We start from the raw sequence: 27,115 nt of genomic DNA, 5'->3' as shown, positions 1-27,115 counted from the left end.
GTTGAGCATTGGGGAAAGTGTGGCAAAATGAGCATTCTCAACAGTACTGGCTGGAATATAAATCTATACAAACTTTCTAGAGGGTTATTTGCAATATATCAAAAGCCTTAAAATACATATCTTCTTTGAGCTATCAATGACTCTTTACAGAACTTATCTTAAGGAAACAACTGAACAAAATACATATTTAGGAATATTCACCATGGAACTCTTTCTAATAGAAAAAATTGGAAACAGCCTAATCTCCAACAACGCAGGATGGGTTACAGACGTAGCTGCTGCAGCACATCCATATATGGTCATGCGCCACCTAAGGACGTTTCAGTCAACAGTAGATCACGTAGATGATGGCCATCCCATGAGATTAGTACCACAGAGCCTACATGTGTAGGAGGCTATGATAGAAGAAAATTTTATATATTGAGGTGTATGGGGAAGCCGTTCTGGTTTAAATGCGATTTGGACTAAATTTTATTTAAACCAAAGAAGCCTGACTTACAGCCTGTCAAATGTTCGTTGTATATTGTCCCAAAATAAAGAATGTACTCTTTTTTTTTCAATATTTCTTTTTCTGCTTTATCTCCCCAACCCCGCCCCCCCCGCACACAGTTGTATATCTTAGTTGCAGGCGCTTCTAGTTGTGGGATGTGGGAAGCCACCTCAACGTGGCCTGATGAGCGGTGCCATGTCCGCACCCAGGATGCGAACCCTGGGCCGCCGCAGCAGAGTGCGCGAACTTAGCCACTCAGCCACAGAGCCGGCCCCAGAATGTACTCTTTGAAGGTAAGAACCAATGCCTCTCTTCTTATGACACCAGTACTTTTTGAAGATAAGTGTCCTTTCCCATGACACTGGGGTCATGCTGACCCACTGTGTATGTACTAATCTATAACAAAGTATCTCCTTGAACCCTTGAGAGAATGTACCCCTGTCACACTTGATGTATGTCTGTTTGGAAATGGTATATAATGGTGCTGAAAAATCACTCTTCTTCACAGCACTTACGAAGGCTGCACTCCCAGGCTGCAGTCCTCAGCTTGGCTCGAATAAAACTCCCCGCTGTAGAATGACTATTGATTATTCGTGTCAACAGCTCGACCATCTAGGTTTGTGAAAGTACACTTTATGATGTTTGCACAATGATAAAATCACTTACACATTTCTCAGAACGTATCCCCATTGTTAAGCAAGGCATGACTATAGTGGAATACTATGATGATTATATAGCTGTGTTAATGTGGAAAGATGTTTCTAATAGTCTGGTAATTTCTAAAACCAGTTAACAAGATGCACATATGATATTCTTTTATTCTCAAATATTTATGGAGAGCCTTGTGTATGCCAAGCACCAAGCAAGTGACTGGTAAACAAAAAGAGATCTGTTCCCTGCTTCTAAGGAGCTTACAAGCTTTGGAGGGGAATGAGGGGGAGGGAGACAGGCCACATACATATCTTCCAACTGACTCCTGTTGGCATATTAAAGGGATATACGTTTTGAAAATACAGACCATTTCTATGTGTCTGTGTATCTATGTAATATCTGCAGCACCTCATCAGCATAGTCTACAAAGAGAACACACACGCTCAGCTGTATGGACTAGGAAGTGGGTCAACAAGAGGATACTTGGAGCAACTGCCTTGTGATGAACTGAAGCACACAAATCTTCTACAAAAATGCTCTAGGGAGAATCTTAAGAAACGCAATGTAGTTATGGAAAGTCATCCACTGGAAGACAGATGCGAGACAGATCGCAGAACCACAGAAAAAGAATTGGAACAAAGAGCTTCCGCTGTTGACAATTCAAGACTAAGACTGACCAAGATCAGGTACAAGTTCTTGAACAAATAACTGTTCTTCTACAAGTCTACAGCTTTACCCTTCCCTACTATGTTGGGATCTAACAAATAATAATGAAGCCTCCAAGATAAGAAAGATCTCATAATTAGGGTCAGGCTCAAAGGATTCTGACATTCTATATCCATTTCATTTAAACATCTGCACTACAATCAGTAAACTTACGAGAGTCATTAATTACAAAGGGAAAATTTTTTTCTTTGGAGCACAGAAACATGTCAGACACCTCAACCAAGAGATCAAAAGTTAACATTCACCAGCGATAAGACCTATCTACATCACACATGTGCCAATATGATGCACTGAGAAGGGAACAACCTCACCACTGTGGTATTCTTGTCACAAATGCTTAACCCTCAATTTAATCATGAAAGAACACCAGATAAATCCAAACTGAGGGACATTCTGCAAAATAACTGACCGGTACTCTGGAAAAGTACCAAGGTCACGAAAGATAAAAAACTGTCACAAATTGGAAGACACCAAGGAGACACCATAACTAAATGCAGTGTGGGCTACTGGACTGGATCCTCGACCAGAAAAAAGACATCACGGGTGAAACCCGAATAGAAGACTTTAGATTAACTCTATCAACTGCCTGGTTTCAATAACCGCACTATGGTTACATAAGAGGCTAACAAAGGGACGCTGGGTGTAAGGTATATACGAATTCTCCGGGCTATTTTTGCCATTTTTTTCTACTTCTAAAATTATTTCAAAGTAAAAAGTTTGCAAAAGTAACTTCACATGAATGATAAAGAGATATGGGGGATCACTCAATAACTCTTACATAAAAATATGCTACCTCCTCGGGGCTGGCCCTGTGGCTGAGCGGTTAAGTTCGTGCGCTCCACTGCAGGTGGCCCAGTGTTTCGTTGCTTCGAATCCTGGGCGTGGACATGGCACTGCTCACCAAACCACGCTGAGGTGGTGTCCCACATGCCACAACTAGAAGGACCTACAACGAAGAATCTACAACTATGTCCTGGGGGGCTTTGGGGAGAAAAAGGAAAAAAAAAACTATGCTACCTCCTCCAATAATTGTGCTAAAAAAAACCCAGTAATTGCAAATAAGGCGTAAACCAGAATAATCTGTAAGTATTCACTAAAAACCTGTGATTGGGATAATCTAGAGAGCCGACTAACTTTCCTAGGGCACTGAAGTCTCTCCAGATAAATAATCTACCTCATTTTCCCTATTAATCTTTTTTAATTCAATTCAACTTATATTTATTTAACATCTACTATGGGCATGGAACTGTGCTGGGGCCTGATCAGATTTTGATACATTAAGAACATTTCAGTACACAAAATGAGAAAGAAAAACAGAGAGTAACAAAACTGGAAGGAACTTTTCACTCCCATACAATCTAGCAATCAATACCGGCACCCTTTTTAGTGTGATTGCTGCTAGGAGCTCAAGTGCATCCCCTTCAGCATAAGCGGTTCTGACCTCTACAATTATCTCCAAAAATTATCCCTGAAGATGCCAAAATGACTCTAAAACATACTCCATTTCTAGTACTTTTTTTCCATCTAATCATTATGTTGTTGGTGCATTACAGTACACAACACAAAATTAAAGAACTTGATTCTCTGAACGTCAAGGAAGGGTCAAGCTGGTATAAACCCACAGACGTTTACTTACTATCCTCTTAGAAGAGGTCAAAGGCAACATCACAGAAGGCCGGGGTTCTCAAAGTGTGCCCTCAGAGTCAGCAGCTTTAACATCACCCAGGAACTTGTCAGAAATGCAAATTCTCAGTCCCAGTCCAGACCCGCTGATTCAGAGACCCAGCCCAGCATCTGCGTTTTCACAAGCCCCCCCAGCTGACTCTGATGCACCATCAGTTTGAGAACCACTGATGGAACAGCAGAAAGACTGGCCCCGTGAATCCGGAGGCCTGATTCCAATCCTTGCTCTGCCACTAACACCTCTACAATGCATTAGCCGCTCAGCTTCTGTGGGGCTCAGCCTCCTGATCAGTGAGGGAACTGCAATAGCTCACTACCACAGTCCTTACACCCTAATTTGATAACCATGAAAGCATTCATTTGTATAAGGCCTAAAAGTGAAAACACCACTGCAGTATTTCACCACGTATTTCTCTCTTTCATCCAAATGAAACAATTAAAATTTCTTCTTGGCATCCACCAGCCTCTGAATCAGACTTAACATAGCTACAATAATTTCTTCTGATTTTAAATAAAATTGTGTTTACTACTTTGCTGTAGCAAAAGCCATATAAACGCTAATTTTACAGTTTCCTATTTAGTTCTCTATCAAGCCTATTTTGGAGCAATTCCTCATAATAACAAAAATTCCAAGAAACCCACCTACTACAGACTGAATTGTGCACCCCCCCCCTACACACACACACACACACACACACACACAATTTTGATGCCGAAGCCCTAATCACCAATGTGATGGTATTTGGAAATGAGGTCTTTGAGAGGTACTTAGGTTTAGATGAGGTCAGAACGGTAGGGTCTCCAAGACGGGATCAGCGTCTTTAGAAGAAGACGAAGAGAGACCAGAGTTCTCTCTCCATCTCTGCCATGTGAAGACACAGCAAGAAGGTGGCTGTCTGTAAGCAAGGAAGAGCCCTCACCAGGAATCAGCACCTTGATCTTGGACTTAACCTCCAGAACTGGGAGAAGTAAATGACTGTTGTTTCAGCCACCTGGGGTTATGGTGTTTTCCTAGAGCAGCCCACAACGACCAACACACTCACTCAAAATACCCCTCTGCTGTGGGCATAGTTCAGAAGAACTGTGCTCCAACCTCGCATAAAGAATGTGTGTGATCAGACCACTGAAGTACTCAGCAACTATGAAAGAGAAAGAATTTTAAAACGTACAGATCTAGATACTTCCATTACTAAGAAACACAGCTTAATTTCATCTCCTAGTCATGGATTTATAAACCGCGATTCTTCTCACAGCCTGTGGAAACTATGACAAAAACCTCTCAGGGGAGATGTGAGAAAGAGGGAGAGAGGAGAATCAAATAAGAAGAGTCCGTTTTATAAAGGTTAGAGAGTTCTCTTCGAACACAAACCTAGGTAGCATGAATGTGGGCAGAAATGTCCCACCAATCAAGTGAATACCCACTAATCCTTGAGACCTAACTCAAATGCTGTATCCTGCAAGCTCGCGCCACTCCTTCCCAGGCAGTCAGTCATAAATTACTCTGTGCTCCCCTTTCTCCATTTCAGCACTGAGCAAAAGGCACTATACTTGCTTATGGATCTGTCTCTTCCACCAGACCTTGAAATCATCTAGGGCAGCGTGTTACTCTCTCCAGCACCTAGAATGGTGACTGGCATGAAGCAGTTTGCTCAAGTGGAGCCACTCTGCTTGGCTGAATACAAGAGGAACTCTCTGTGCTATCTCACAGCTTTTCTGCAAATCTGAGATTATTCCAAAATAAACAGGTTTTTTAAAAAAGGCACCAGGAGCCAGTGTATTATCAGTAATAATCACACCTGCCTTACATGTCACGCAAGAAGACAACAGCTACTAGAGAGCCTTGCCTCAGTGTTTTTCAGACGTGCCAGCAGAAGTCAGTAACCTTACATGTAGCAAACTTGAAAAACAATGAGTAACAAACACTTGAGACGCTAATCCTGACCTTAACTTTGGTCAAACTGTTTAACTTTAGTCTCAGTTTGTGAAAAGGGACTAGTAATTCCGACCCTACACGGCTGCCGTGCTACATGAAGTCTACAGAGTATACATCAAATGAGCTCTCCTAACGATGTTCTAATCAATACGTGTTAGTGACCTTCCCCAGGCAGTGTTGCATCTGGACTAACGCTTCACCGCAAACCAGGTGCATACTGTAACTAGTTCCACCGGCACGGACTGTAAAGTCCCGACACAATCACCATTCGGGCTATGATTACCTAGAAAATAATCCTACATATGTGTCCACAGATGCCAACCCTGCCAAGATGTCCTAGTCCAGAACCCCCCAACCCAATAAACAGGCTATTCAAAACTCAACGCAAGCGCAGGGGTCAGCAGCTCCTGGCACCCACCTCCCCCCGACTAAGCTCCAGAAAGCGGGCACGCACACTCAGGCCGTGCTCGCCCACTAGGAAGAGGTGGGTATCTCCAGGGACGATCCCGCTGCTGCCAACAGCGACGTGCGGCAGCCTGGGGTCTCCCGCTAGTTGCTGAGAGCAGCTGGACCCTGAGTGGCCAGGACCGTCCCCTTCCAGGCGTGGTGCTCTCGGGCACCAGCATCCTCAACCGAAGGAGGCGCGGGTGGCAGCAGCGCATCGGTGCGCTGGGGAAAACAGGGCGTGGGCGGGCAGCCACGGACACCACCGCCCGGACTAGAAACCCACACCGGGCAGCTCCCCGCCTGGGCGCCCGCGTTCCAGTCGGAGAAGCCAGGCGGTCAGAAGCGCCCCGACTGCGTGCAGGGGTGCGTGGGGCGCCCGGGGAGCCGCTCCCGAGCCGACAGCCCGGGCCCGCGGGGAAACGGAGGCCCGCCGGGTCCCCGGGAGCCCGGCTCGCGGAGCGAGCAGGTGACGGCGGGGGCAGGGCGGCTGCGACGCCGCGCGGGCGGCGGGCGGGTGTTGGGCGAGTCGGGGCGGCGCCGGGAGGGACCGGCGAGCGGGGGAGGGGCGGAGGCGGGGCGAGGAGGGAGGAGGAAGAGCCTAGGGCCCTGGCGGGACTCCCGGCGCCCAGCTGCCCGGCCCGAGCCCTCAAGCCACCGCCCCCAGGCCCCGCGCAGACGCTGGACGGTCCCCGCCTCCAAACCTCCCCCCAGGCCCGGCCAGAAAATAACTTCCCCGTTTGCCGACGGAATCGCTCCTGCTGGCCCCTCTGACGGACTCCTCCGGCTCGTCGTCTTCCGGAGATGAAACCGGAAGTCCCACCCCTCCCCAAGAGGAAAACGGAAAGCCGAAGGAGTCAATCTAAGGAAGGGGAGACGCAAACATGAAGATATTCAAAGAGATAGTCAAAAAGAAATGATATACTAAAAAACTGTTTTCATAGTTAATAGTATTACAGGTACAAAATTAGGTTCTGTCTCATCTACCATTAAAATAGTTTTAAAAGCAGTTATTTAAACAATAGACTGAAACATACATTTAATAGGCATAGAACATGAATGGATCATTTTAAAACAGAGAGATGTAAATTTTTAAAAATTAGATAAAGAAGTTTGGCCAAAATAGTTCATCAAAAACTGCCAAAAGCAGATTATGAGAGTTTCCATCCATTAAATGAGAAAATACCAAAAATCTAATGCTAATGGTTAGAAGGTGCAGTAAGCTGGACAGCACTCACAAGTGTCAAATGGGTCAGACTTTCTGAAAAGCAATTCAGTTGTATCTAAGAACAACTTTAAAACCTCATCATTCACTTTGAAACCCAGTATGTCTACTTCTAGGGGCCTGTCCTAAGAAAATAATATGAAAAGGTTGCAATGATGTATACAAAAAGATGTCCACCACAGGGTCATATATAAAAGTAAAAAACTGAACAACCAACGTAACAAGCATTAAAAAATGGTCATATAAACCAACATATGCATGCATACGAAGTATTATACTGCCATAAAAATATCTACCAAGAATATCTAATGACAAAGAAAAACACTTCTCACATGATTTTAACCAAAAGCAGATTTTAAAATATTATGCATAGCACATTCAGTTGTGTAATACCCCCCCAAAAAATCAAAATATTAAAGTGGATATGGGTAATTTTTTTTCAGATTCATTAGAATTTATTAATTCCTCTCAATTTCCTACAACGAGCATATAATGCCTTGACAACAAAATTTAGAACTATTTTTAAAGAGGTTTGGGGGCTGGCCCGGTGGTGCAGCAGTTAACTGTGCACGTTCTGCTTTGGCGGCCCAGGGTTTGCCAGTTTGGATCATGGGTGCAAATATGGCACCGCTTGGCAAAAGCCATGCTGTGGTAGGTGTCCCACATATAAAGTGGAGGAAGATGGGCACAGATGTTAGCTCAGGGCCAGTCTTCCTCAGCACAAAGAGGAGGATTGGCAGCAGATGTTAGCTCAGGGCTGATCTTCCTCAATTTGGAAAAAAAAAAAAAAGAGGTTTGGTTTTTTTTTCTTTCACTTCATATACTTCTGGTACAAAATACTAAGCTTCTAACAAACCAAACCTTTCACAAATAACAGCTACGAAGTCTGGATAAAATACTAAAAAAATAACTATGTGATGGCTCTGGAGACTAAACAAAAGCTGGAAGTTTTTAGTGTGGAGTCAAGGCCCAAAGCAAGCAAATGGCAAAAGGTAATCCAGCACGCCTCCCCTTTTGGGAGGCTTTACCCAGAGGATATCCAGGGTCGGAGACCACTGACGAAAGACAGGCAGCTAAATCACAAGGGAAAAACCAGTTGTACTTCTGGATCAGAGGGAAAGTGTCCGAATGCAATGATAGCCACAGAAGAGTAAGAAGTAAATACCATAAAGGAGAGAGCTAAAGGAACACCTGAATCTATGAATAAACCCAGAAAACATAAACCATGTATGAACAAGAGTGAAAGCAGATTGCAATTAAACACCAGGAATGAGATAGGAGTGGCTGACTACTGCAGACATGACAGATAACGATGTGGTCGTAGTCAAGTCATCCGCCTGCTAAAATGAAAACACCAACAATATTTAAAGCAACACAACAAAATCCAGAGACCACACAACATAAAATTCAAAATGACCAAAATTACTTGAGTTAGGAAGAGTCAGAAAACCGTGTCCAAATCTCAAGCAAAAAGATGTATGGCAAACATGATGGTCAAAATGATGGAATTATTTTAAAAGAACCATACAGTAGCTGTTACAACAATATTAAGTGAAGTAAAGAAAATATGTTTGAAACAAATGGAAAAAAAAATAATAAATTTCAGCAAAGAAATAAACATTATTCTTTAAAAAGCCACATGTTAATGTCAGAAACAAAAGATAAAATATTTAGAATAAAAAAAGGGGCTTAATAACAAAATGGAAATGACAAAGTAAAGAATCAGTGAGTTTGAGGACAGATCAACAGCAATCATCTAACAAAAAGAATCTAAGGAAAAAGACAGAATTAAAAAAAAAAGTAAAGAGGGGCCAGCCTGGTGGTGTAGGGGTTAAGTTCACGGACTCTGCTTCAGCGGCTCAGGGTTCATGAGTTCAGACCCCGCATGAGGACTTACAACACCATCATCAAGCCATGCTGTGGCAGCATCCCACATACACAATAGAGAAAGAATGGCACAGACATTAGCTCAGGGCCACTCTTCCTCAGAAAAATAAATAAAAAATAAATTTAAAAAAGAAAAGAGACTCTCAGGGTCCTATCTGAGGACTACAAAAGGTCTAATGTATAACTAATTAGCTAGAGTCCCAGAGGAAAAGAGAGAGAGAGAAAGAAAACGGAGCAGAAGACACTTCTGAAGAAACAACGGCTTACTCAGGAATATCCAGCTTTGGCAAAATAAAGAAGTCAGTGAACCTTCTCAGCAGATACAAGTATAAAACTGCATAGGACTGTCAAAAGCAACAATTTTATGATTCTGAAAACCATATTCAGGCAACGAGTGGAAAATGCACTTTATCCAAAGCCCTAGGTAAGAGGCTGAGAAAGGAGCACTTGCCTGGGAGACTACCATCCCCGCGACTTGGTGAGAGAGCATGCTAGCTCTACCAACACATGACTGGCACAAAAAGAGGAGCTATGAGCTAAGGTGGTGGAGGGAGGAAGCTATTTGGAGCAGGCAGCAAACCTCTATCGCTCTGTCAGCCAGAAGGGACCAAAGTTGGTGGGAAGCAACCAAAGAAATCTCACAACATTGGTCCACAGAGGTATGAGCCCAGTCTGGGCAACTGTCAGACTAGCAAGAAACTCAGCAAGGAGATCCTATAAATGAAAGGCCAATAAAAGGACCAGATGAAGTTCCCCACACATGCCTGGTTGACTAAGCAAAGCAACTTCGAGGGAACGTGGTAGACAGTAAAAGCCCCAGAACAGAGGCTTGGTAACTAGGTAAACTTTGAATGTGCCCCCTGTACACCCACAAACAGAAAGACAGATGGCAAAGATCATAATGGGCTCAAGGTGTTTGACTACAAATTCTGCCCAAATCATTGTGTGACCATTAATTCTTACATTTACAGGGGAAACACCCAGAGAGTAAAGCAAAATACAAGTAAGCAAGCATTTAAAAACTGAACATAAACATCAGTGTCTGTACACCACAGGGAGATAAAATTCTATGCTTTTAAGACCATGCAAGTTAAGGGAAAAAAAGACATTCTAGAAAAGTGCATCAAAATCCAAACTTTCCACATCACACTATACAAAATGTCTTATTTTCAACAACAACAAAGAAAGAAATCATAAGCTGTGTTTATAAGAAAATATAAACTATGGTCCAGATTCAGGAAGAGAAAAACGTCAATGGAAAATTGGCCCAGATGTCAATGTAGCAGAGAAAGTCTTCAAGTATCTCCTGTAAAGAGGTTCTAAGAACTCTTTCAAATTTTCAAAAATTTTTTAAAAATATAATAACAGTGATTCCACAAATAGGGAATGCGAATAAGGAAATGAGAATGATAAAAACAACCAAACAAATGCTAGAGATGAAAAGCACTATAAGAGAAATGAAAAAATTATTACATGGGAAAACAGCAGATTTGAGAAGGCAGAGGAAAGAATCAGTCAAATTAAAGATAGAATGATATTAATTATCGACTCAGAAGATTGGAAATGAAAGAAAACTTTAAGGAAAATGAAAAGAGCTTCAGAGACCTATGGGACAATTTGAAGTATTTCAACAAATGTGCAGTAAGAATCCCAATAACAGAGAAAAGAGGGAAAGGGGTAGAAGAAATATTTTAAAACGTAATAGCTGAAAACTTTCTAAATTTGATGAAATACATTGATCTACAGATACAAGAAGCTTAACAAACATGAATAAGTACAAACACGAAGAGAGTCACACCTACAAACATCATAGTCAAATTACTAAAAAGAAAAAGACAATAAGAAAATCTGGAAAGCAATCAAATCCACCACATACAAGGAACAGCTACATGTTCAACAGGTGACTTTGCATCACACTGAGGAGAAAAAAATACAAATAAGAGCTGACTTAGAAGAAATAACAGAGGCCGAAAGCCAGAATAATAATACAGTCAAAGTGCTGAAAGAAAAACCATCAATAAAGAATCACATATCCAGCAAAACTATACTTTAATAATGAAGGGGCAGTAAAGACATTCCCAGATAAATAGAAGATGACAGAATTCATGTCAACACAGAATAAGGCAGTAAAGGAGGAACAGACAAAGAAAACACAGGAGACGCAGAATAATAAAGAGCAAAATAGTATAAATCCAACCAACTACATTACATTAAATGTTAATAAACACTACAGTTAAAAAGAATTATCAGATTGTATTAAAAGATCAAAACTATGTGCTAAGCATAAAAGACACAATTAACATTCAGAGACAAATATATTCAAAATATAAAACCTGGAAATGATACTCTCATGCAATCTGTAACCACAGGACAGCCAGAGTGGGTAGATGAATGCCAGATCTAAGAACAGATTTTAGGAAGAAGACTTACTAAAAGTGAAGAGGAACAAAGAAGTGAAGGCATAAATACCGGATAAATACAAGTAAAACTACTTCCATTCTCGTTTACATAGAAAATCCTCAGGATGTAAAATACACACATACACACACACACGCCCACACTAGAACAATTAAATGAATTTAGGAAATTCAAAGGATAAAAGGTTAATAAACAAAAATCAATTGCACTTTTAAATATTAACAGCATGCGATTTGATTTAAAATTGTGCAAAAATAAATTTAACCAAAAAATGTGCAAGGCCTATGCACTAAAGACTAGAGAACACGACTGAGAGAAATTAAAGAAGACTCGATGGCAGTTTCTTAAAAAGTTAAACACAGAGTCATCACATTACCCCAGTCATTTCCCTCCTAGGTAATTACCCAAGAGAAATGAAAACACGTGTTCACACAAAGACTCAGACAACAGCACATACGACAAGATATAGCAAATTAATTTACAGTGACAGAAAACAGGTCACGGGTTCCCTGTGGCAGGCAGGAAGAGGTGGTGGGCTGCAAAGAGGCATGGGGATACTTAAGGGGGTAAGAGAAATGTTCTTTTATCTTGATTCTGTAGATGGCTTCAGAGGTGTATAGAACTGTCAAAACCCATCAAATTGTGCACTTTATATAGATGCTGTTTATTGTATGTAAACTATTCTGCAATAAAGTTTTTGAGCAAAAAAATAAACAAAAGAATAAGTGAGTGAATGAACAAGGGTTTTAAAGCAAATAAGCATTATACACCTGTTGAAAAGGAAAGAATAAAATTTAAATGGTGAGGAAACTCTGTAAACAAGTTACACTTTTTAAAAAATCTCTAGTTTTGTTTCTTCTAATTTGTCTGTTTTAAGTCTTAAATCTGTCTTGAGCATAAGGGGATAAAACCTTAACAGGTTATACTATAAAAACCAGTCATAGAAACAAATCATTTAACTATGGCTATATAAGGAAAATGACCTCATATCTCATAGATTGTTTTTCGATCTGTAGAAATAATTCAGTTTTACTGCTGAAAGCAGTACCAGCTATCAGATGGAAAACAAGTCAATTTTATCGTCTGATTCATCTTGAACACATCACGTCTGCGTAGCCCACAGAATCACAAAATGTAAAGCTATTACAGCACTACAGTAGAAAAAGCGTCACTCCCTAACAGACTCAAGAGTATAGTCTACACTTGCCATCTCCCTGTCCAAAACAATGCTGGTGGAAACAGACTCCTCCTGAACAAGAATTGTCACAATAAGTAATTGCACTATGAAACTGAATGACTGCGTTTTTATTACCATTTTCATACAGAATTTTTACATACTTAAAATTCTGACCAGAAAGGTTAGATTAGAATCACCTGGGCCAATTTGGAAATGCTAAAAGATATGTATGGACACACACAAAAACACACACTTACACACTCTCTCTCTCAGTCACACACAGACATGTTTGTTAGTATATATATTTGTTTTTAAAAGGTAAAGATAACAGTAACATTAATAACAACAGATAGTACCTCTCTCTATCTAAATATAGAAACATATCGCAAATGTATAATACTGTCCTAGTTTTGCTTTACTGCCAAATAAACAAAGCAATTAATTCAGAGGGTGTCACTGATTCCTAAACTCATCATTCATGAACTTGATTATTAACGAAATTAATAATGAATAAATAAAACTGATATACCTAATTTCTTCAAAATTGATCACAATAAAAAATGCCTGCTTTGATACTATAATTGAAGTAAGTTATATAAGAACAAATGGATAATATAAGCCTTGTCTATTAATTCTTAAAACATAAACCATTTAAAAGCATTCCTGAAATCAGACAAAACAGTTAGACCACATCAGGAGAGCAACGAAAACAAAATGACCTGAATCGTGATGCAGGGAAACACGAACACCTCAGCTATCAAAAACTCACCAAGGCAGCAACATCACCCACCAAGCCTTAGCTAAAAGTAAGAAACCTGCCCAAAAGGGCTTGGAGCGGCAAAACATATTTGAAGAGATGATGTTTGAATTTAGGTACTGGGATTGAAGGTGAGTCTCTAAGTTCCTTCCTCAGATCCATCACCCCTTCCTGATACTTACTGATAAACCTGATTCATTGGCTTCTTATCGATGGCAAATAATGGAGAGCAATTGTGCTACTCTAGACAAGATCACTGATAGCAGTGAAACGGGAAAAGGGAAGAAAAACTAGAAAAAGCAGACAGAAAAAATTAAAAGTAATCAGGGAACATTCAGATATTTAAAAACACCCTTCTCTGGGTCAAAATGCCCAGAGGACATGATTTCTTAGAGCCCAACATGACAACGCACAAAATAATAATCCTAAGTCACTGAGACAATATTAAATCAGGTTATGGAGAGGTTCCAAAAGTTGAAAACTAGGAAATTAATTTTTTCAAAGGTTCTCACGAAAATGATTAAATTTAAAAAAAAAAAAACAAAAAACAAGAACATCATGAGACATAAGTCCCCAATGATTCGGGTCCATCCACCAAGCCATCTAAGCAGTTATGGCTGGTGGGCAAGGCCTGCGCGTGCTCCATGGCTGTGCTCTGCTGTCCTCAGGCCTCAGGCTTGCTGCCTCCTCCAAGAACCAGACTGCCAACCCTGACACTGGATTAGCCCTCTGCCTGCACATTCCCATCTGCCCCGACCACAGTTCTTACTACTCTGCGTTACAACTGGCATGTGACCTTCTTGAGCAGAAGAAATAAACTCTTTCACTAGCATCCCAGAACCCAGCACAGTACTCAGCATATAGTAGGATTTCAGTAAATACGATTTTTTTAAACTTATTAAAAAAAACTTAAGCTATGCTCTATCTGCAAAGCATATTTTGATAATAACAACAGACACCCAAAATATGCCACAAGAGCATAAAGTAAGAAGTTCCTGTTGACTGCTAAGATTAGAAAGTCTTCACAGAATGGACAGAGTTCCAACCACACATTCAAGCTCAGGATGAATTTAACCAAATGGCTAAAAAAAGTACAATGGTCCCCCCCTTACCTGTGGTTTCACTTTCTGCAATTTCACTTACTTATAGTCAGCAGAGGTCTAAAAATATTCGATGGAAAATTCCAGAAATAAACAATACACAAATTTTAAATTTCTCGCCATTCTAGGTAGCGTGATGAAATCTTGTGCCATCTAGCTCCCTCTCACCGGGGCCGTGAATCATCCCTTTCTCCACCGGATCCACGATACCCGCCTGTCAGTCACTCAGTAGCCCTCTTGGTTATCAGAGCGCCTGTCAAGGTATCACAGTGCTGGTGTTCAAGTCACCCGTATTTTATTTAATAATTTCCCCAACGTGTAAGAGCAGTCGTGCTGGAAATCTGGATATGCCAAACAGAAGTTATTGCTGTTACTCTCTTACTTTGCCCAATTTCTAAGTTTATCACAGCAGTGTACATGTCGGAAAAAACGTATATGCAGGCTTCAGTACTATGCAGTTTCAAGCACCCACTGGGAGTCTTAGAACGTATCCCCCCCACATAAGGGGGGACTACTGTATTTCGGGAGACAGGGATACTATAAGCACAAGTAAAAGAAAACGAGAGCAACTGGGTAACACATAGGTTTTCAAAAATGGCAGCAGTGAAAGGTAAGGCTGGAAAGACAGGCAGGGCTGCAGAGGAGCCAAGAGGGGTTAACATAATGGAACTTAACAAAATGGAGGTTAACATTACGGAGCTTCACACAATGGCATGCTCCAAAGGTCACACGGACACTTAGTCCTCCAGAGTGACTCCCTCTCCGCAACGTCCAGCAGTTTCATTGCATGTAGAATACATTTTGCAAGTAAGAGACAAAAGAAAGACAACAACTTTGCTATATGATTCCTCATGTCAACACTGTTTTACCCTGGACCAAATCAGAGAGTTGATACCATAAAAAATACTTCAAAACACTACGTGATGTTACGAGGAAACTACTGGCAAAACTTACTTTCGGGTGGTGATTATTATCCAAACCACACGTGATAAAATACTACTCATCATAAGAAGTGGTACTCTTATAATACAACTGCTATGCAATTTTTTTAAATTCTTCAATTTTGAAATCAAGTTGAAAGTATTGTGTCAAAAGACAGTGAAACAACTATCATTAATCTTCAAAACTGACAAACAAAAAAGACATATAAACAAGTGCCAGGATAATAAAAATGGCAGTGTTCATTTTTTAGAAGAAAAAAATAAATTGTACTAAAATTATTAAGCTAACAAAGCAACAGAAAAATATGAGCAGAAAAATGACAGTTATCTGCAAAATTCATAAATGCGTCTTTTGTATAACCATAATGATCATATTTTATGCTGTCATTTTGCATTTAATTGCTCACCCTGGTACTTTTCTTCATAGAAGCCATCGATATCCCACAGAGCCAGATGCTGAATTGCAAAAACATACTGTGACCATGGACTTATAAGAAAGTTACTTTGCTGAGCTGTGGTGTATGACAAGTTAATTTTTGTAATTACACTTCTTCCAACAATATATGAAGCTACTGCCTATGATTAGCCTATATTATTCAAAAGAGGCAAGAAAGTATTCTCTATAAAATACTAATCAGATTTTTTAAAGACTTCAGCTGATGTGAGAAAGTTAACTTTTCAAAAAGCTTTTCTATAAGACGGCCAAAAGTAAAAATCACCACCTCAGCTGAAATATATAAGCAGATTAATATGTTAAGGCATGACTATGTTTTCTGAATGTTATTAATACATAACGCCAAGTTATTTCAAGCCTTTAGGAAACGTCACATGCTAACCTTGGTCTTTTGATCATTACTTTTAGTTCTGCTATATTATGCTAAACATAGTATTCAAAGGATAAATCCATTAACCGTCATTTAGAAAGAAATGGCTATTGCACAATAATCTATCCGCAGGGCGTAAATTGTTTTAAATTTAAAATATTTGCAATGACGGTCACTGTCACATACTCAATAGTAATAAAACAGTAGGACATCATACATTGCTAAAACACAGGCTATTCCCTATAATATAGTATCTTTGTGCACATACTACAAAATTTGGCAGCTATTATGTTTTGTTTTATTCATTAAAAGAGAGCAAATGACATTTCCCTTTTAATAAACTTCCCCCATGTTGAAGCCAAAAGAGTTATTTAAAGATTAATGTTAATTATCAGGACAAAACAACCTGAGCCAAGTTTTCCAAATGCCTAGGTCAAATCTGCTCACTGGAGGAGGATATTTAAAAAATAACTATGTAATATATTTTTTTTTAAAAACTCTATCACTTAGAGACTTAAAATTTAATAGAAGTTATGTTTTAATTACATAATACTAACAAAATGGATATGTTCACTGCATTATACAAAAGGAACGTAAGATACTAAAATGCTCTAGATAAATCTGAAGTTTTCCTCAGGATTTTAATAAATATATAATGACCGATTTTTTTAATGTGTAACGTCGTTCCCACGTCATTTCCTAATCTAAAGGGGTTTGTGTTTGTGAAGGTGTCAACTCAATGTATATTCAAGACTTAATAAAAAGTCCTAGAATTTTGAGAATCTTGGAAATCTTTTATTTCAAATCCCTCGTGTGTTTTTTTCCTAACTTGGACTGCAATTTGAGATATGCTATTTCACGGTTCCACGTCTGCTTAGAGATCACCAACTCAGACACTGATCGTACAACAGGAGAAACATAAAGCACACAGAGCTGAAACACAATCACCAATAAAGCAAATACCTGGCCTTTCGGGTCCTCTTTGTTCTGACCCCTGCTATTTAAAAGGGAATGATAAACTCTGCAGACGTCATCGGGCATATACTAAGAAGGAACATGCTCAAATCCCAGCTATTTGTATTTTTCTTTCCCCTGCCCAGCCTCGATCTTCCTCCCTGGTCTACTTCATTCATTCTGCGTGCTCTCCAGCCACCTCAAATGGTCCAGGGACTCATTGCCTTTATTTCCAGTCTCTACCTTACTTCTAATCTCAGCATCTCTTCCTGGATGACCTACAGATATCAAACACTCAATACAACCAAAAACAAATTCATCTTGCTCTCCTCTCCCAAACCTGCTTCCATGGAGCTAGTCTGCCAGCTCTCTACACAAAGATCAGTGCTCTAAACTATTCTTAGTTCCTCCCTCTCTCACCTCCTCCTTCACTGGCCCTTAATCCTGTCCTTTCCACATCAAAAATGTCTCTCCACTCTATCCTCTGTACTCTACTTCTACTGCCTTATGTGGAACGTCATCAACTCCAGCCTCTCGCGTGCCTCAGTGGCTCCAGGGAGAGAGCCTCCTCTAATGGGGCCTCCACAGAAAAGCCTCAGTTACTGAAGCGAGCTTCTCACACAGCCCCTGAGGACAGTATTCAGTGTCTGAATAGCTGTGCGAAAGGGAATGGTACCTATTAAGGAAAAGGGACAACACCAGAGGGTGGGAGATCTGACAGCTTTGACGGTTTCAACTTGACCATAGGAAAAAGTACCAAGTAAAGCACACAGCCTTCAATTCAAAGCCCTTGACAAACTAAACCTTGTCCTCTTTCGGCGCTTCTCCCTCTTTTAGGCCCTGCTAAGACCCACATTAGGCTGCTGACTGGTTCTCAACCAGGTGTGCCTTCCAACAAGCTGCCCTCTTTGCCCAAAAAGCCCTCTCCTCCTACATCCGCACAGAAAACTCCCATGGGTCTTCCACGTTGCTGTGATATTTTCTGTGACTTCTCCAGGCCAAGCTAATTACTCCGCCGTGCACCTCTGGCACTGACAAATGTTCTGTTACAGCCAGTATCTTGGGACTGACTGCTGGGGTTACTGAAGATTACAAGGACAAGAAGTGGGATGGTTTACTTTTTGTGCCTAGCACAAAGACTTTTCAAAAACTTCATTAATTTTAAATGAAGTGAATTTGTTGGAACATAAAGCATTTTGGGAATTTAAATAAACGGAAAATAATCATTTTCTTTAAACTTAAAATGTTTGACAAGAAATGAAAAAGGTAACAAATTAGTTCTGGAAAAATGCAAACTAATTCCTATACTCCCATTCTGAATCAATCTTACAAATGGGACTAAAAAGAAGGAAGGAAGTGCCTGTCTGGTTTTTCAAGTAAGAGAAGGCAAAACCAATATGGCAGCAAGGTAAGGTTCTGCCTGCTCCACAGAACCCATGGTACAGAATCCATGTTTCCGACCTCTTGTTGTGCAGAACTCTCACGTTGCATGTATTAAGGCTGGATTTAAAGACTGTAGAGTAGTCTTAATAATCTGTGCAGAGACAGCATTTTATAGTTTCTAAGCCACGCTCACACACATTATCTCATCAACTACTCAAAGACACATCATTTCTCCACTTGGAGAGGAAGAAACTAAGGCCATTTTCCTACAACTAATACATAGAGGCTGGAATATGAACCCCCAAGAATTCTAACACTAACTACATTGCCTCCCTAACAACCACATTTTAAAGATGTCCAATACAGGCCTCAGAACACTAACCCAGGACACATACATGATGCATGCCAGGGCCAAACCACTCACCTAGCGTTCTTCTGAAGTTCACAATAAAAAACAGAATGAATGAACATTAATAAAATGGTTCACTTTTGGAGCCGTCCCAGTGGTGTAATGGTTAGTTCATACACTCTGCTCCAGCAGCCAGGGGTTCGCAGGTTCCAATCCTGGGCACGGATCTAGCACCACTTGTCAAGCCACACTTTCGCAGTATCCTACATAAAATAGAGGAAGATGGGCTCAGACGTTAGGTCAGTTGACAATCCCAAAGTTATTAAGTGTACAAGCAAAAAGAGGAAGATTGGCAACAGACATTAGCTCAGGGCCAATCAACCTTACCAAAAAAAATATTTCACTTTGAAATAGACCTTAACGAATAACTTTGCTTTAAATTATAACACTACATATTATTACATTTTACACGTTACTACATATTCCATAGACTATGTAACATAACATAGTCACAGATTCTAGCAACTAGGACGTGGAATCTTTTGTATTGGGAGGGATAGGGCTAAGGAGGAGTTGCATTATTCTGCCAACCAAAATAAGCAAGATTACAATTGGATACTAATTAAAATCCAAATTTAATTTTGAAGTTTTGTGCCCCCTCTCCATGAAATGGGTCCATGAGGAATGGACAGAAACAACTCATATCCACTTGTCTAATTCTGACAGGACATCAGATAAAATAACAAGAGTGCTACTTTAAAAGACTCTGCCCAATTACCCAGTAAAATGAAGGATTTATCACATTCATTGAACTTGGAACTATTCCTTCTTATACAACTAAGTTTGACTGCTCTGACTTTTATTTTCAGAGACTGTTTTTCCCTTCTCCACTCAGGTTCACTACATTGATTTAAAATGCAGAGGGCAAAACTCAAAGACAATGACTAACTCATTTTGATTGTCAACTTGTAAGCTAGTGAACATTAGTAAACATATTAGATACTAAAAATACAGTAGTAAAACTTATAGCTCTTTACCACTTAAAAAGCATTCTTATTATCTCATTTGACGCTAGCATCACTGTGAGGTATAGTTACAGAAATATTACTCAAATTTTTCAATAACACTCAGAGAAGAGAGGTGATGTTGACAATCCCAAAGTTATTAAGTGTACAGCTGCCTCGGCCCATGAGGACAGTATTCACACTGTCTGAATAGCTGTGGGAAAAAGAATAGTACCTATTAAGGATAGAGGGGGAAAACCTAAATTCAGTAAAAACATTATAACATTTCCCCAAACTACACTATTCAATTATTTTAGATATGATCATTAGAAAAAAAAATGAAGAAAATGTATAATTACACATTTCTACTCAGTAAGAGAAATCTGAATTAATTAGAATTTTAAATTGAAAATATTGAAACAAAAATCAATACTCCTACACTAGAAAAAATGAAAATTAGAAATCTCATACCACACTGGAAAAGTTTATACCATTTCTTCAATTTCATTTTTCTATTAATGTGTGTAAACTCTGTAGAACTAGCCAAAGTAATTAAATAAAATAGACATAATATCCAAAAATCATGAAAGTTTATACATTTTGGTAAACTTTTAAAAGTTAAAATTTATCTTTCCTAATTGAAAACTGGGTTAAAAATCTATCACAAATATACAAGTACAAAATTGCAGTGAAAGTTCCATCTTTGGTATATTCACATGAACAAACAAAATAATTATCACCTCTTTGAACGGAAGTTATAGACTTTTTCAGGTCAAAATTCTGTTAAAATATAACTATTTGAAGTGTTCAAAAATTTGCATTAATGTTAATATGGCAACATTTTAATGTGGACAATAACAGAAAAACGTCATTCCCTCCACAGAATTCTGCCTCTAGAAGTACATTTAACAAAGTTGGAGGAAACAGGATGCTTGTTGATAGTGACAGGCTTATTTCAAAACCCAATTATATCTGTTCATTCCCTTTTGCTAATTAAAGCAAAAGGCATCAAAATCTCTCCTAACGATGTTCTAATCAATACGTGTTAGTGACCTTCCCCAGGCAGTGCTGCATCTGGACTAACGCTTCACCGCAAACCAGGTGCATACTGTAACTAGTTCCACCGGCACGGACTGTAAAGTCCCGACACAATCACCATTCGGGCTATGATTACCTAGAAAATAATCCTACATATGTGTCCACAGATGCCAACCCTGCCAAGATGTCCTAGTCCAGAACCCCCCAACCCAATAAACAGGCTATTCAAAACTCAACGCAACCGCAGGGGTCAGCAGCTCCTGGCACCCACCTCCCCCCGACTAAGCTCCAGAAAGCGGGCACGCACACTCAGGCCGTGCTCGCCCACTAGGAAGAGGTGGGTATCTCCAGGGACGATCCCGCTGCTGCCAGCAGCGACGTGCGGCAGCCTGGGGTCTCCCGCTAGTTGCTGAGAGCAGCTGGACCCTGAGTGGCCAGGACCGTCCACTTCCAGGCGTGGTGCTCTCGGGCACCAGCATCCTCAACCGAAGGAGGCGAGGGTGGCAGCAGCGCATCGGTGCGCTGGGGAAAACAGGGAGTGGGCGGGCAGCCACGGACACCACCGCCCGGACTAGAAACCCCCCCCCACCGGGCAGCTCCCCGCCTGGGCGCCCGCGTTCCAGTCGGAGAAGCCAGGCGGTCGGAAGCGCCCCGACTGCGTGCAGGGCTGCGTGGGGCGCCCGGGGCGCCGCTTCCGCGCCGAGAGCCCGGGCCCGCGGGGAAACGGAGGCCCGCCGGGTCCCCGGGAGCCCGGCTCGCGGAGCGAGCAGGTGACGGCGGGGGCAGGGCGGCTGCGACGCCGCGCGGGCGGCGGGCGGGTGTCGGGCGAGTCTGGGCGGCGTCGGGAGGGACCGGCGAGCGGGGGAGGGGCTGAGGCGGGGGGAGGAGGGAGGAGGAAGAGCGAAGGGCCCTGGCGGGACTCCCGGCGCCCAGCTGCCCGGCCCGAGCCCTCAAGCCACCGCCCCCAGGCCCCGCGCAGACGCTGGACGGTCCCCGCCTCCAAACCTCCCCCCCCCGGCCCGGTCAGAGAATAACTTACCCGTTTGCCGACGCAATCGCTCCTGCTGGCCCCTCTGACGGACTCCTCCGGCTCGTCGTCTTCCGGTGATGAAACCGGAAGTCCCACCCCTCCCCAAGAGGAAAACGGAAAGCCGAAGGAGTCAATCTAAGGAAGGGGAGACGCGCGTCAGGCTGAGAGCCTGGCGGCGTCTGACCGGGAAGGCCACCTGGCACTTCCAGCGGCTCCCCGAGCGGGTAACCCCCGGGCGATCCCGCCTCCTCCCTCTCCATCCCTCCTCACTCCACCCCTTCGCTCGCCCGCCCGCGGTAAAGAACCCCGAGGGCGGTGCGGGAGAAACGGACGCGCCCGGGCCGGGCGGGAGCCGGAGGCCTGCGGGCCGGGCGGCCGGCCTCCGCCTCCACCGGCCCAAGCGATGCCCGGCGCCTCTGAGGCCTCCTCTAACGGAGCGAGGTTTTCCTGCTGTGCCAGGCGCGTGCGCACCTCCGGGTTAGGAGAACAGCCTCTGGATGCTCCTAGCAGGGGTCCTCAGAGTCGCAGACCCTAGGAAGCCACGAGCCGAATTCGGATTCTAACGGGTTCTAATGAAAAATGCAGGAGGATCGGGGTCCAGTTCTCAGAAGAGGGGGCTGGGCTGCGCTGGGCTGGGCTGGTGTCTGGCTAACACAGAGGCTGAGGGAGGGATGCGCTGGAATGAACATGTGGAGCGAGAAGAAGCCCAGACCAGGTTCTTTGTGTGTCTGTGGCCGACTGCCTTCCTCCAGCTGCAAGTGCAGAGAACGTGTGTCACCACAGGGCTCTTGCACTGTCCAGCACACACTCACGCAAGGTTTATTTTTATGAATACAACGTAAAACCAAGAACATTCCCAGTCCTCGTTATCTTCCATAAGAGCATCTACCAAATCTAACTGACAGTCCAAACCTGGACAGTCCCAAACCTGACATGTTGCCCTCCTTCAATACGATGACGTCCCCTCCTGATCATGTCACTATATACTCCCAATAAGTATACTGGGTGGTCATCTTTATCCATGTGCATATGCTTCTTTGGTAAAATTTTTTAAAGCAAATACTTAAATTTCTCTATCCCCAACCTCTTTGTCTTCTTATTACTAGTTAATTGGTCTTCTGGCTAATCACTGGGCGGATTTCTGTCATCCCTCTGAATGTAATCTATCCGGAAAATACTTCCTATCTGGCTCCCAAACCACAGCAAGACCCAGGTAGCCACATGGCTTGGGTTTGGGTAGAAAACGTGGACCCATCAATGAGAGCTGGGGAGACCCATCATGACCCGGGGAGGCAGAAAACCACGGCTCTGGACTCAGGCATCCCAGGGTTGGAATCTCCTAGATTCAATGACCTCATTCGTCCTCCTCCTCTCCTCACCTGGTGGCAGCTGAATAATTGACCAAGACACTGCAGGTCTCAGAGATTCAGCAGGAATGCAGATCAGCAAATACATCTTCTTATTTAGTGACTTGGTAAAACTGATGTTCCCTTGCTCAGAAATGGTTATATTTTACAACCAACTTTTGTTAATTGACTACTATGAACACCCTTGTTAAAATATAAATTGGCGTCAGAAACCTCGTGTACAGTTAGTCCTTGGGACCTCTGCCAAATACATCAGGTAGGTCCACGGAATCCGAAAACCTCACAAGATTCAACCAAATCTGGCGAGCATGGACTGTGCTTAAATAGTGACGAGTACCAAACACCTGCGAATATTTAACCAAGAGGACTTGATGTTGTCCAGCACCAGAGAAGAAGTGGCTCCTTATGGATGCCTCAGCGAGGCTGATGCCACAGGTGGGTCCCGTTTCTGTGACAAGAGGCAGGGTAAGCTGGCCCCATGATCCAGCCGTTTTAGACATGACGCAGCAAGCTTTAAAACTGACATTTCAAGCACCCACAAAGAGATGGAATGTGTGGCACTTTGTTTTTATTTGGAATCATAAGAGAAACATTTTTAATAAACCCTTAACTTCTTCTCCATTAATGCTATTTAAATAGTGAATTCATAAAGACTGAAGTGATTTGTTTACTTATACTTAGCTGTAGAAAACTTACGTGCTTTTGTTTATTTGTTTACACCATCAAATCCAATCAAGCCAAACAAGATGGTCGACTGAAATGACTGATGAATGCAACCTGAGCTGACAGCTTCAAATTTGGGATGTGTTACTGATGTCAGGTTGATCAGTTCTCTGTCTAAAATTGATGCTATTTAAAGCTTTGAACAATTTAGATGTAGTCACTGAGTAAAATCCCAACGGGGTGAGAGAATTCCATCAGGGCTGATTCTGCTGTGGTGAATTTCCACGTGCGCAGGTGTCAGAGGGAGAGTGGCCTCTCCCGATGGGGTAGTGAGACAGAACAGGATGCAGGAGGGGCGGTGGGCTGGCGTCACTCACAGCAAAGGTAAAGAGGCTTAGAATAAAGATAGACGCATCTTCTCACAAGGAATCCCAAATGGCATAAGAGTGTGAATATTGGTCATTTCTGTTTCAAAACTTTTCAAGAAAGGAAAAAGTGAAGGGGAGGCAAGAAGTGAATATGTATCACGCTTCAATAACTCATCTGAAAATGAACCCCCAGGGAAATCATGGTAGTCGGTGGGGTAGACCAATGTTTTTATTAACAATATAAAAGGAATGTGTGGTGAAAGCAACGGTGACATAAGTACTGACAGTCAGTGGATGAATGATTATGTGTCCTGAGCACCTCAGGACACAGCAAACTAGAGCAATTCCACCAATCAAATGGCAAGAGAAGTCTAATCGAAGAACCCTCCTTGTGCTGGAAGGGCAGAATGAGTCCAGTCCGGGGACTACTGGGGCCAGACTTGGGGAAATCAAGTTGTTGAAGGTAGCTGTGACTTTAGAGAGGTGTGCAACAGAGACATTAAGCCATTTCCAGTGTCTCTACCTTTAAAATAGTTTATTACTGGTCCAAATGTCCAAAGACGTATTAAAGAGGGAAAATATTGTTTACTGGACAGAAATTCTCTGGATATTTAGATTCTATTCCTGTCCAGGGATGTGAGAGAGGGGATATGTCAGCAGCTCAGATGTAAGCTGGAAGGTTCCCGTCGTTGTTAATGCAGCTTAGCCGTCTCTAGGAAAAAGGCAGCAAATAATTGGGATCCTTCTATGTAGTTCCACCTAACAAAAGAAGAAATAAAGAGAAACTGTTATTTCCATTCAAATAATGGAGGAAAAGTAGTGTACAATTTAAACAGGAAGATTTGATGACATAAATTCAATCTAAAATATGCAGCATGTCGGAAGGTTACTGATGTGGACACCCTGTGGTTTGCACACTGAGAGATAAGCCCCCTCAAGAACCTGCTCACTGTTGATTTTCTCCTTCTGCGCGTGCTCTCCATCGTCCACAGTGCCCAGCGGGAGCATCATCACACTCTTTTGGATAACATCCTGGAATATATTGGCAATTGGTGTGGTTGATCCATCCCGGATCATATCTGGTTCTGTTCCAAACACTGAAACACAGGAAAAGAAGGCATTGAATAAATTAATGAGAAGACTACCCCCAGTGATCTCCGCAAATGTCGTGTTCACTTTATCTTTCTTTCTTTTTTTTTTTTTTTTCCCACCATGAAATTTGGTGGCTGGGATAAGTAAGCGTCTTGATATCATGCAATTTATATTCTAAAATAGTCAATAGAGTCAAGAAGAAAACTGTGGTTGCCTTATTTACTATTATCTACTTTCAAAAAATATTTTTAAATAATATTTTAAAGTAACGTTAGACTTACAGAAAAGTTGCAAAAGTAGTACAGAGAGAGTTCTCATATATTCCTTACTCTGCTTTCCCTAATGTTAACATCTTACATAACTATTGTACAATTATCAAGAATAGGAAATTAACATTGGATAATATTATTAACTAGACTCAGCCTTTATTTGAATTTCACTCTTTCCCTTCTGCTGTACCAGGATCCAATGCAGAATCCCACACGGCATTTTGTCATTGCTCCTTAGTCTCCTCTTGTCTGTGACTGTTTCTCAGTCTTCCCTTGTCTTTCATGACCTTGACCCTGCTGAAGAGTACTGATCAGTTGTTTTGTAAAATGTCCCTCAGTTTGGGTTTATCTGACGTTTTTTCACGATTGGAAGAGGTCATGTGTTTTTGGCCAGAGTACCACAGAAGATGTACCTACCTACTTTTATGGTTGCTTCACGAATTAAGTATTAGAAACACTAATATTAAATATTAGGAACACATTTCTTTGGTGTTTTGTGTTTCTTTTGTAACCAACATATGAATAAATCGCTGTACTCAACTTTCACCTGAATGTTGCAGTGTTTGTACTCAACTTTCAAGGTATCCCAGGAAACAGTTTTAATGGATATCCTGGGGTCTAGAAAGAGATGAGTTGAAACCTTCTAGGCTATAGGGAAAGTTGCCAGAGATGGAGTGGGAATGAAAAATAAATGAAGACACAAAAGAGAACATGCCGTGTCTTCTGGATCCACAGAGCAAGGCGTGAATGTGAATAAAGATGATGTACACTCGTGCATTGCTTAACGACAGGATACATTCTGAGACATGCATCGTTAGGTGATTTAGTTGTTAGATGGTTTAATTGTTGTGTACTCACACAAACCTAGGTGGTATAGCCTACCACACGCCTAGGTGATATGGTGCTAATCTTATGGGACCACTGTCATACATGCAGTCCGTTGTTGACGAAAAACTCATTATGTGGCAGACGACTGTCCTTTGTTGGCAGGACTGGTTTAGCACACAGACAGACAAAAAGGTGCCTTATGCATTCCTGCATTTTCCTGTATTTCATGTCTTTACTGTTGAATTTGACATTTCAATCACACATCTCTCTTCAGCTGGCATTCCATTTAACTTCCTAACTCTTCTTCCTCTTTTCTTCACCCCCAAATTTTACTGGTAAAATACTGCTACAATTGAGGGCAGTGGGGATGATTGTGTAGAGAAGTATGGCTCTCGGTGTTGGACTTGTCCTCTAATTTTTGACGTCTGTGTCCCTTGTACTCATAGACGCAGAGAGTTAGTGCTCCAAGGAGGTCTGGAGGCCATTAAACCCAGAGCTCTGTGACCGGGAAGAG

The 27,115-nt window shown here is 41.8% G+C and overlaps 1 protein-coding gene and 1 long non-coding RNA gene across 3 annotated transcripts in view; one reads left to right on the top strand and one right to left on the bottom strand.

The window, feature by feature from the left end:
* Positions 1-21,965, bottom strand: part of LOC138915126 (large ribosomal subunit protein uL15m-like) — a 253,999-nt gene extending 232,034 nt beyond the window's left edge. Inside the window, 1 exon segment of the mRNA XM_070259084.1 lies at positions 19,018-21,965. The gene's annotated coding sequence lies outside the window, so the exon portion shown is untranslated.
* Positions 21,966-22,110: 145 nt separating this feature from the next.
* Positions 22,111-25,663, top strand: LOC106781130 (uncharacterized). 2 transcript variants are annotated; one of them, XR_011435488.1, is made up of 2 exons: positions 22,111-22,238; positions 23,121-25,663. It is a non-coding gene; the product is annotated as an uncharacterized lncRNA (long non-coding RNA). The 2 variants fall into 2 exon arrangements; XR_001377667.3 differs by having other exon boundaries at positions 22,121-22,310.
* Positions 25,664-27,115: the final 1,452 nt, after the last annotated feature.

Source organism: Equus caballus, unplaced genomic scaffold (assembly GCF_041296265.1).
Source record: "Equus caballus isolate H_3958 breed thoroughbred unplaced genomic scaffold, TB-T2T haplotype2-0000791, whole genome shotgun sequence".
NCBI classification, from domain to species: domain Eukaryota; kingdom Metazoa; phylum Chordata; class Mammalia; order Perissodactyla; family Equidae; genus Equus; species Equus caballus.
This window is presented reverse-complemented; position numbering and strand designations above follow the sequence as displayed.